The sequence below is a fragment of the Cervus canadensis genome, chromosome 19 (genome assembly GCF_019320065.1).
Source record: "Cervus canadensis isolate Bull #8, Minnesota chromosome 19, ASM1932006v1, whole genome shotgun sequence".
NCBI classification, from domain to species: Eukaryota; Metazoa; Chordata; class Mammalia; order Artiodactyla; family Cervidae; genus Cervus; species Cervus canadensis.
The window spans coordinates 52157187-52166299 of NC_057404.1; the positions used below are offsets into that span (position 1 = coordinate 52157187).

Genomic DNA, 9113 nt, shown 5'->3' on the forward strand with positions numbered 1-9113 from the left:
AACCATAGTTTAATTTTTTTAATCAAATCAGCTAAATAGAGAACATATTGGTATCACCAATTTATCCAATTCAATTGGATATCCTTTTCAATAATTGTAGAAGTGCCTATAATATATTTATAATGATTGAAACATTTAAAATGATGAATGTTTAGTTTATGGATATTCTACAATAAATATGTAGTAAACTGTAAACTTTTATGTTTTAGCATTTTTCATCTCAAGGCCCAAGTTTCAGTCATTTGAGTATATTTCTTTTAAGTATACACCTGGTACTCAGTGTAGATGGGCGTACTGTAATCTCCCATGTGGACACATGTTTCATTCTTTAGATGAAACAAAGAAGTCTTAAAAATATAATGTCATTCCTTGCGCAGGGGCCATGCTAATCTCCTCTGTATCGTTCCAATTTCAGTATATGTGCTGCCGAAGCGAGCACGTGTCTATACATACATATATATATATATTTTCTTCTTCTTCTTCTCCTTCTTAGGGCCTCAATTTTCTCATTTGTAAAATAGATGTGAAAATCAAATTTGAAAAGGTAGGTAAAACATCTGAACAGACTTGTTTTGCAAAAAAATATAGGTGTTTCTTCCTCACATCCCTAGTTTCTTTGTGTAAATAATTGCAGAAAATCAGAGGTAAATATTTGGAGAGGCTCAATAATAAGTCCTGGTAGGCTTCAGTGTTTGGACTGGAGGAGGAATATTAGAAAATAAGTAGCAATTTTTTTTTTTGCATCCATATGCAACAGAATATAAACACATACATGAGAAATACACACACCACCTTGTTACCTTGGGCTTAGATGTATTTGTAATATTATATTTTATTAAAACACCAAAATCAATATAGCAAATAGTAACAGTTTCAATCTTGGTAGTTATGATTTTCTAAAGGTATGAAATACATCAAATTCGTGAAGCGTTCCATATTTTTTAAAAAAAAAAAAAGAAAAAGAAAAAAAAAAAATGTCATTCCTGAGCATATAAGCATCTGGAAGGCAACTCAGTTTGTAAAAATTGCAGCAGGTTTTTATTGTGTAGAATTATTACAAATTTATCAATCCAAAATACTCTTACTGTTACTTAAGTGAATCAACTGTGAAACTAAATTTGAAAAGTGCCCTTTACTTCAGAGAAAAACCACACTCAATGAGCTGTAGATGACCATTAAGGAGGGTATTTTTCCAAATACTATTTATGACATTGTGCTCATTCTCCTTGATGTGACTTCAAGGTAAATTACTTGCTTATAGTTACTTTTTTCAAAATTTGATTTTTTCATATGATGAGCAGAAACGGTGCAGTAGATCATGCAAACACTCTTTTATGGTTTTACATAAATTTCTGTGCTACCAGTGTCTTAATTTCTGTATTTATTTGTGTTTATAATGAGTTACAATAAGCATTTCACTTTATTCTTGAGATGCCTTACTTAGAATGTGCTTATGAGAATTTTGTTGCAGCTGCTGTATTGATGGCAGAAATTGAAGCTGATTGGGCATTTTGGTTAAATCACTTTTTACATACAAATTTAATAAACACTGCATTTTGAGAAACTTTGGAGAAAGTATCCATTTAAATAATTTGATAGTCCCTAAAAACACAAAATTAAGATACACTATTTTCTATCTTGTAGCCAACTTCTAGGTGTCTTCTTTAAATTAATGCTATATCTGGTTAAGTTTGTATGATTGCTTCAAATGTTAATATTGTGGCTTCAGAGTCTAACACATTTAATACTTTTATAGCTAAGAATTATATAGATTGTCCAAGTTTCCTAAATTCAGTTCAGTTCAGTTCAGTGGCTCAGTCATGTCTGACTCTTTGCAACCCCGTGGACTTCACTGTCCATCACCAACTCCTGGAGCTTAGTCAAACTCATGTCCATTGACATGATGGACATCCAACCATATCATCCTCTGTTCTCCCCGTCTCCTTCCACCTTTGATCTTTCCCAGCATCAGGGTCTTTTCCAATGAGGCAGTACTTCGATCATGTGGCCAAAGGATTAGAGTTTCAGCTTCAACATCAGTCCTTCCAATGAATATTCAGGACTGATTTCCTTGAGGATGGACTGGTTGGATCTCCTTGCAGTCTCAGGGACTCTCAAGAGTCTTCTCCAACACCACAGTTCAAAAGCATCAATTCTTCGGCCTTCAGCTTTCTTTATAGTCCAACTCTCACATCTATACATGACTACTGGAAAAACCATAGCTTTGACTAGATGTACCTTTTTTGGCAAAGTAATGTCTCTGCTTTTTAATATGCTGTCTAGGTTGGTCATAGCTTTTCTTCCAAGGAGCAATCATCTTTTAATTTCATGGCTGCATTCACTGTCTGGAGTGATTTTGGAGTCCCCCCTCAAAAAAAATAAAGTCTCTCACTGTTTCCATTGTTTCCCCATCTATTTACCATGAAGTGATGGGACTAGATGCCATGATCTTAGTTTTCTGAATGTTGAGTTTTAAGCCAACTTTTTCACTTTCATCAAGAGGCTCTTCAGTTCTTTGCTTTTTGCCATAAGGGTGGTGCCATCTGTTTATCATTGTTCAAAATCAGAATATTTAATGTGACAGCTGTCCCTGTAAGTTGGATCATATTTCAGGATTTTAGACCTCAGAATGTTGGGAGGGGTGTATAGACCAGAATTCACAAGTGGTACCAATCTCTGTGGGTCTTCCCAGGTGGCACAGTGGTAAAGAATCTGCCTGCCAATACAGGACATACAGGAGATGGGTCCAATTCCTGGGTTGGGAAGATTCCCTGGAGTAGGAAATGGCAACCCACTTCAACATTCTTGCCTAAAAAAGTCACGGACAGTGAAGCCTGGAGGCCTACAGTCCATGTGGTTGCAAAATGTCAGATACAATTGATTACTCATGCGTGCACCAATCTCTGCAGAGGCAGTAGAGCTTTTTAAAAGGTATTGTAATGAGAAAAAACAAAATTCTGTATCATTCCAGCCTGAAAAAATTTGCCTTTGAACTAACCACCTATTATATATCAGGTTAGAGGAATTTTTTTTTCCATTTATTTTTATTAGTTGGAGGCTAATTACTTTACAATATTGTAGTGGGTTTTGTCATACATTGACATGAATCAGCCATGGAGTTACATGTATTCCCCATCCCGATCCCCCCTCCCACCTCCCTCTCCACCCGATTCCTCTGGGTCTTCCCAGTGCACCAGGCCCGAGCATTTTTTGACCTGAAATGATATTGATGACTGTCAAATGTCTTCCCAGGACTGCATGCATAGACACTCATATAATAACCACCTATTCCGTTAATATGAGCTTTCTGAATTTTCTTCACTACTGACCTCTCTAATTCCCATCTCTCCCCTCAGTTTAAACTAGGAAGTGTTTCCTAACCTACTGCCTGGGTCAAGTTCCTTTTGTGTGTGTGTGTTTATGAAATTTTTATTGCTTTTATCTGTGTTTTTTTTTTTTTACTTTTAAATCTTTTAAATTGAAGTATAATTGACATGCAACATTATGTTAATTTCAGGTATACAATATAATGATTCAATATTTATATATATTGTGAAATGATCAACACAAGTCTAGTTAACATCTGTAAACCTCCATAGTTACAATTTTTTCTTGTGATGAGAACTTTTAAGATTTTCTCTCTTAGCAACTTTTAAATATGCAATACTGTATTATTATCTATAGTAGCCACACTGTACATTATATTCCTGTAAAGTCCCTTCTTATTTCTCCATGTAAAGCCATGGAGAGTTTTAACAGAAAACTAACTTTCTGCATTGAAATGATTGGTCATATGTATCTTCCTCTGCTTTACTCTAAACAACTGGAAGGCAGAGGGTGTATCTTTTTCATTAATACCTGGTAATTCTGAATTATTTTAAGAGTTCTATAAATATCAAGGGGCTTCCCAGGTGGCACTGGTGGTAAAGAATCCACATGTCAGTTCAGGAGACATAAGAGATGTGGTTTCGATCCTGGGTTGGGAAGATCCCCTGGTGGAGGCCATGGCAACACACTACAATATTCTTGCCTGGAGAATCGCACTGCCAGAGAAGGCTGATGGGCTACAGTTCATGGTATCGCAAAGAGTTGGACATGACTGAAGAGACTTAGCATGCACACATAAATACCTATTTAGTGACTGCATGACTCACGTACGTGAAGCTACAGCTGAAGTGTCAACCCATCTGAAAGGGGTCAATCAATTTCAAGGATCTCTGATGTAGGCTCTTTGAGGGTCTGAGATACAAGAAATATTTCAACTGATTATAAAGAATGGGTATTTGAGAATAGTTGGCATCATCTTACATATTTAAATTAATGATCTGAACACAATCAGATGGATATGCATAAGCCTGGGAATTGGCAGATCAATGTTATAAAAATGTTAATTCCTATGATTTTGACCCAAGTTCACGGAGTTTTTTGAAAGAAGTTCATAAGTAAAACGTCATCACTTACTTTTATGTTTCCTGAATGGTGTAGTGTTAATCACTCAGTGATGCCTGACTCTTTGCACCCCATGGACCATGCTCCTCTGTCCAGGGGATTTCCCAGGCAAGAACACTGGAGTGGGTTGTGATTTCCTTCTTCAGGGGATCTTCCCGACCCAGGGATAGAACTTGGGTCTCCTGCATTGCAGGCAGTTTCTTTAACCATTTGAGCTACAGGGAAGACCTATTTTTTGACCCAAGTTCAAGAAGTTTTTTGAAAGAAGTTCATAAGTACAATGTTATCACTTATTTTTATGTTTCCTGATTAGTGAAAGCTAAATGATATATCTTAGGAACAGATCAATTAATTTTATTGTGTTCATTTTTATATTCTGCATGGAAAAATCAATATAAAAATAAATTATTAGAGTAAATTATTAGATTAATATGGTAGTGGTCATGAAGATATTAGATATAGCTCAACAATAAAACAGCATGGCCATATACGTTTTTATTGTCTGTTATCTCATTGTGTAAAGTCACAATTTATGAAGTGAAATAGTACTTTAACTCTTCTTGCCAGGTATAGCTATCTTTTCATTTGATGATTTTTAATCTTATGAATAACAGTGTCTCCTTGTTAGAGTAGAAGATACTATAGAAAGCAAATTTGAAAATGCCACTTGCATATTCCTCTTAAATTTAATCCAATGAAGATTGCTTTAAAATTATTCTGTTTATTAAATGATTAATGTCAAAGTTAGTCATTTTAATTAAAAATTTGTTTTGGCACTGTTCATACTGAGTAGCTTAGCTATATACAGGCATCTCTGAACTCTCTTCCTATCACTGCAAGTTTTGTCTATAATATCCTGATAATATTTTTATTTCTGTAAATCTATTAATTTATAGATACTTCGCTAGTATTTGTAATGGAGCAATATTGAATGGTTCTAACGTTTGAAGTATGTGAAACTCTTTCACAGGGCTTTGTAGGTAGGCGATAGAGGTCTAACAAGCTCCTTCAGGAATGGTTTCATGATTTGCTCTCATTTTACAAACCTTCCAGATATGTTTCTTTCTTATTTATACTTATGTTTTGAAGACCCTAGGGTTTATCCTTAATGCCTGCTGCTGCTGCTAAGTCGCTTCAGTTATGTCCGACTCTGTGTGACCCCATAGACGGCAGCCCACCAGGCTCCCCCATCCCTGGGATTCTCCAGGCAAGAACACTGGAGTGGGTTGCCATTTCCTTCTCCAATGCATGAAAGTGAAAAGTGAAAGTGAAGTCGCTCAGTCATGTCCGACTCTTAGCGACCCCATGGACCGCAGCCCACCAGGCTCCTCCATCCACAGGATCTTCCAGGCAAGAGTACTGGAGTGGGTTGCCATTGCCTCCTCCGCCTAAACCTTAATAAAGTTTGCTAAATATAATAAAATGCCATATTTAGCAAATCTGAACTACAATAAGCTTTAAAACTTAAAATGATTAAGTGAGTCTACCTTTGAACGTACTTTATAGGTTCATATATGCCCCACGAAATACAAACTTGTACAAACCTGTTATCCAAACTGAACATGTTTTATTAATTTAAAAAACTTTCATTAATTCAAAACCTTTTTGAAGTTCTTAATGACAGAATAAAAAATGATATATGGCCATATGAGGGGAAGAGATAAAACGATTGTGATTGTTTTATTTCAAAAATTGCTATCCAAGAAACTCAAGAAAATCAACTGAAAAAACCAAAAATTTTGGAAAGCCATCAGATAGTACCAAACCAAAATAATTAAAAGATTTTCATAACTCTCCCGGGTTCCCCATAATGAAAACTATTACTTTAGAAATAACACTGGGGAAAAAATTTCCTCATGCTTAATATCAGCTAAATTATAAAATGCATGGAGGAAACTAGGGACTAATTAATATGAATGAGATGACACGGGTTTGATTCTTGGGTTGGAAAGATCTCCCGGAAGAGAGCCTGGAAACCCACTCCAGTATTCTTGCCTGGATGATCCCATGGACAGAAGAGCCTGCCAGGTTATAGTCCACAGGGTTGCAGACAGTGGGATGTGACTGAAGCAACTTAGCATGCACATAGATGTCTTAATAAGTATGTCTAAAACCTTATATTACACATATAATAATTTTATATGAAAAGAAGACAACTGCACAGTATTTTTGATGGAAAGACTGGACAATTTAATGATATTTTAAATTACATTTTATATATAATGCAGTTCCATTGAAAACCTTAATAGAATTAATGTATTTATTTACTTTTTTCAAGTACTAAAATTGTGTTGGAGAATAAACAAGAAGAGACAGAACGTTTGAAGAAAAAAGAATTCTAATAATATAAACTAAAAGCTCTATTGATCAACAAAGCTTAATACTGGTGCAGTAGTATTTCAGTAGAAGTACATGAATGGCCTATTTTTAAAACTTGATAAAAATGGCACTCTAAGTCTGTAGGGGGAATGAAGGAGAGAAGTTTGGACAAGTACCATCACGACACGTCAGCAGTGGTTTACTGTGGGATAATGAGGCCCCAGCGTTCCTCCAGGAGAAGCAAGGAGAAGACATGCGAATATTTGGTGGGGACTTTTCCTCAAACATAGAAAGCACCTCTAATACCTGTCTGTAGTAATATAATACATAATACACTTGAAACAATTTTATTAATATGAATGGAGGTAATTTGCTTAATAAAATTGGTGACTGTACAATTGCAGAATAGTGTCAATATGAACAAATGTAGCCTAAATTAAAATATGTCTTTAATCATATATGGACCAGTTAGTATATAACACATAGACAAAAAAAAAATGTTTCTGTTAAGTATTTGGGTGTCATGAACAAACATTTTTTGTTATCTATTTTATCTTCATAAATGCTAGGAAAAGTGCAACTTCATATAATATTACCAATGTAGCATGTTAAAGTTTGCCTATTATTTACTATTCCCAAATTTCTTGTTCATTTGCAGAACCTTACAATAATTATTTTAATCAAAAATACTATCCCAGTTACTCACACTAACTTTATTTTCTTATCTAAAAATGATTTAAGCATGTTAAAAAGGAAAATGGTGAATTTTTAGCAACTTTTCATTTGTACTTTCCACTTGATCCATTTACATTCACAATCCTTCTAAATTAAATTATTGGTTGCTAAATTATGACTTGATAAATTATGGATGTGAAATAGCTATCACCAATACCAACTAAAATGAAAGCCATTTGGTTAATCATGTAAATGCTGTGCTTAATTTTCTTCCTATTTTTAAACTTATTTTAACAATGAATTCAGTGATTTGAGGTTTTTTCCTTTTTTATCTAAATTGGACATCAAGACACATGTAGCAGATCTGCAGCCTTTGCAGAAATTAGTAAGCATCCGTGTGCCTAAGAGTAGCACTATGCGACCTTCCCAGCTCTCTTTGGTTTCTTCCTAGCAAGCTAAGGAGCTTCCCTGGTGAATCAGATGGTAAAGAATCTGCCTGCAATGCAGGACACCTAGGTTGGATCCCTGGGTTGGGAAGATCCCCTGGAGAAGGGAATGGCAATCCACTCCAGTATTCTTGCCTGGAGAATTCCATGGGCAGAGCAGGCTGGTGGGCTACAGTCCAAGAAGTTGCAAAGAGTCAGACACGATTGACTGAGATCTAAGACTTTCACTTTAGCAAGGTAAACAGCAACAACAGCAAAAGACAATCCCCTGCTAGAATTTAACAATGGATAAAGTCAAGGATTTTATTGTATAACCCTCTCCTAGGTTTCTCGCTTTGTGCTCTTTGAGACGCAAGCCACAATCTCGGACGTCGTGGGCGCTGTTTCTCTTCTGGGCTTCTTGGATCACAAGGATGTCCTGACTTGCCCAATTCTACCCTCCAGGACTGTCTGATGTTTCCCCAAAGAGTTAGGTTTATTTCTGTGGCCTTCCTTGTTTTCCTGGGTTCTTCATGTGATAGGCTTTCTAAGACCAGTACCTGAATGCCGTATTTGAGTGTCCCACACCATCACTGTTTTCTCCAGTGCTCATCTTTTTGATGACTTTTCTTATTTGGCTGCTCTGTGAATTCCGGGTCTTTTATGATTCTAGTGGAATAGATCTGAGCAGTTTCTTCCTTTAAAAAAAAGTTGTAAAGGAGGCTAGGAAACAGTGCATTCGGCATCCTCTCTGGAGCAGTGGAGGAGTCTGCAATAAATCCATAGAACTTACTGCGGTAGCTCTGAGCTTTGAAACAGACCAATTTGCTTTTCTTTCTGTGGGGCCTAATTCATTAGATTCCTGTTATAAAACTTTTATTGGAGAAGATGAATTGTAAAATCAACCAGAAAGAAAGAATTTGGTGATAAGGAGTATAAGTGTCATAATGTGAAGAATAAAATGCTATAGACAAAATAAAAGTATTTATTTGCTGCTGTTAGAAGTGAAACAGCTTGAAAAAGATAACAGTACTGCATTCCCAGTGATGACAAATTTCAGGGTTTTTTTCAAACCATAATATTTTGGCATGCTTCCTGTAATGGAGATGTGATTACTGATCTGTATCACTACAGTGCACATACACGTGATACATGTGTACACATTTGTACTAACACTAAGGCAGACACACACACACACATACATATGTCCATATATTCCATATATATACTATATATACATATATA

The 9113-nt window shown here is 35.7% G+C and overlaps 1 non-coding gene across 1 annotated transcript; it reads right to left on the reverse strand.

Moving 5' to 3' along the window:
- Positions 1-330: 330 nt before the first annotated feature.
- Positions 331-439, reverse strand: LOC122422464. Its single transcript, XR_006263858.1, has one exon. It is a non-coding gene; the product is annotated as a U6 spliceosomal RNA (small nuclear RNA).
- Positions 440-9113: the final 8674 nt, after the last annotated feature.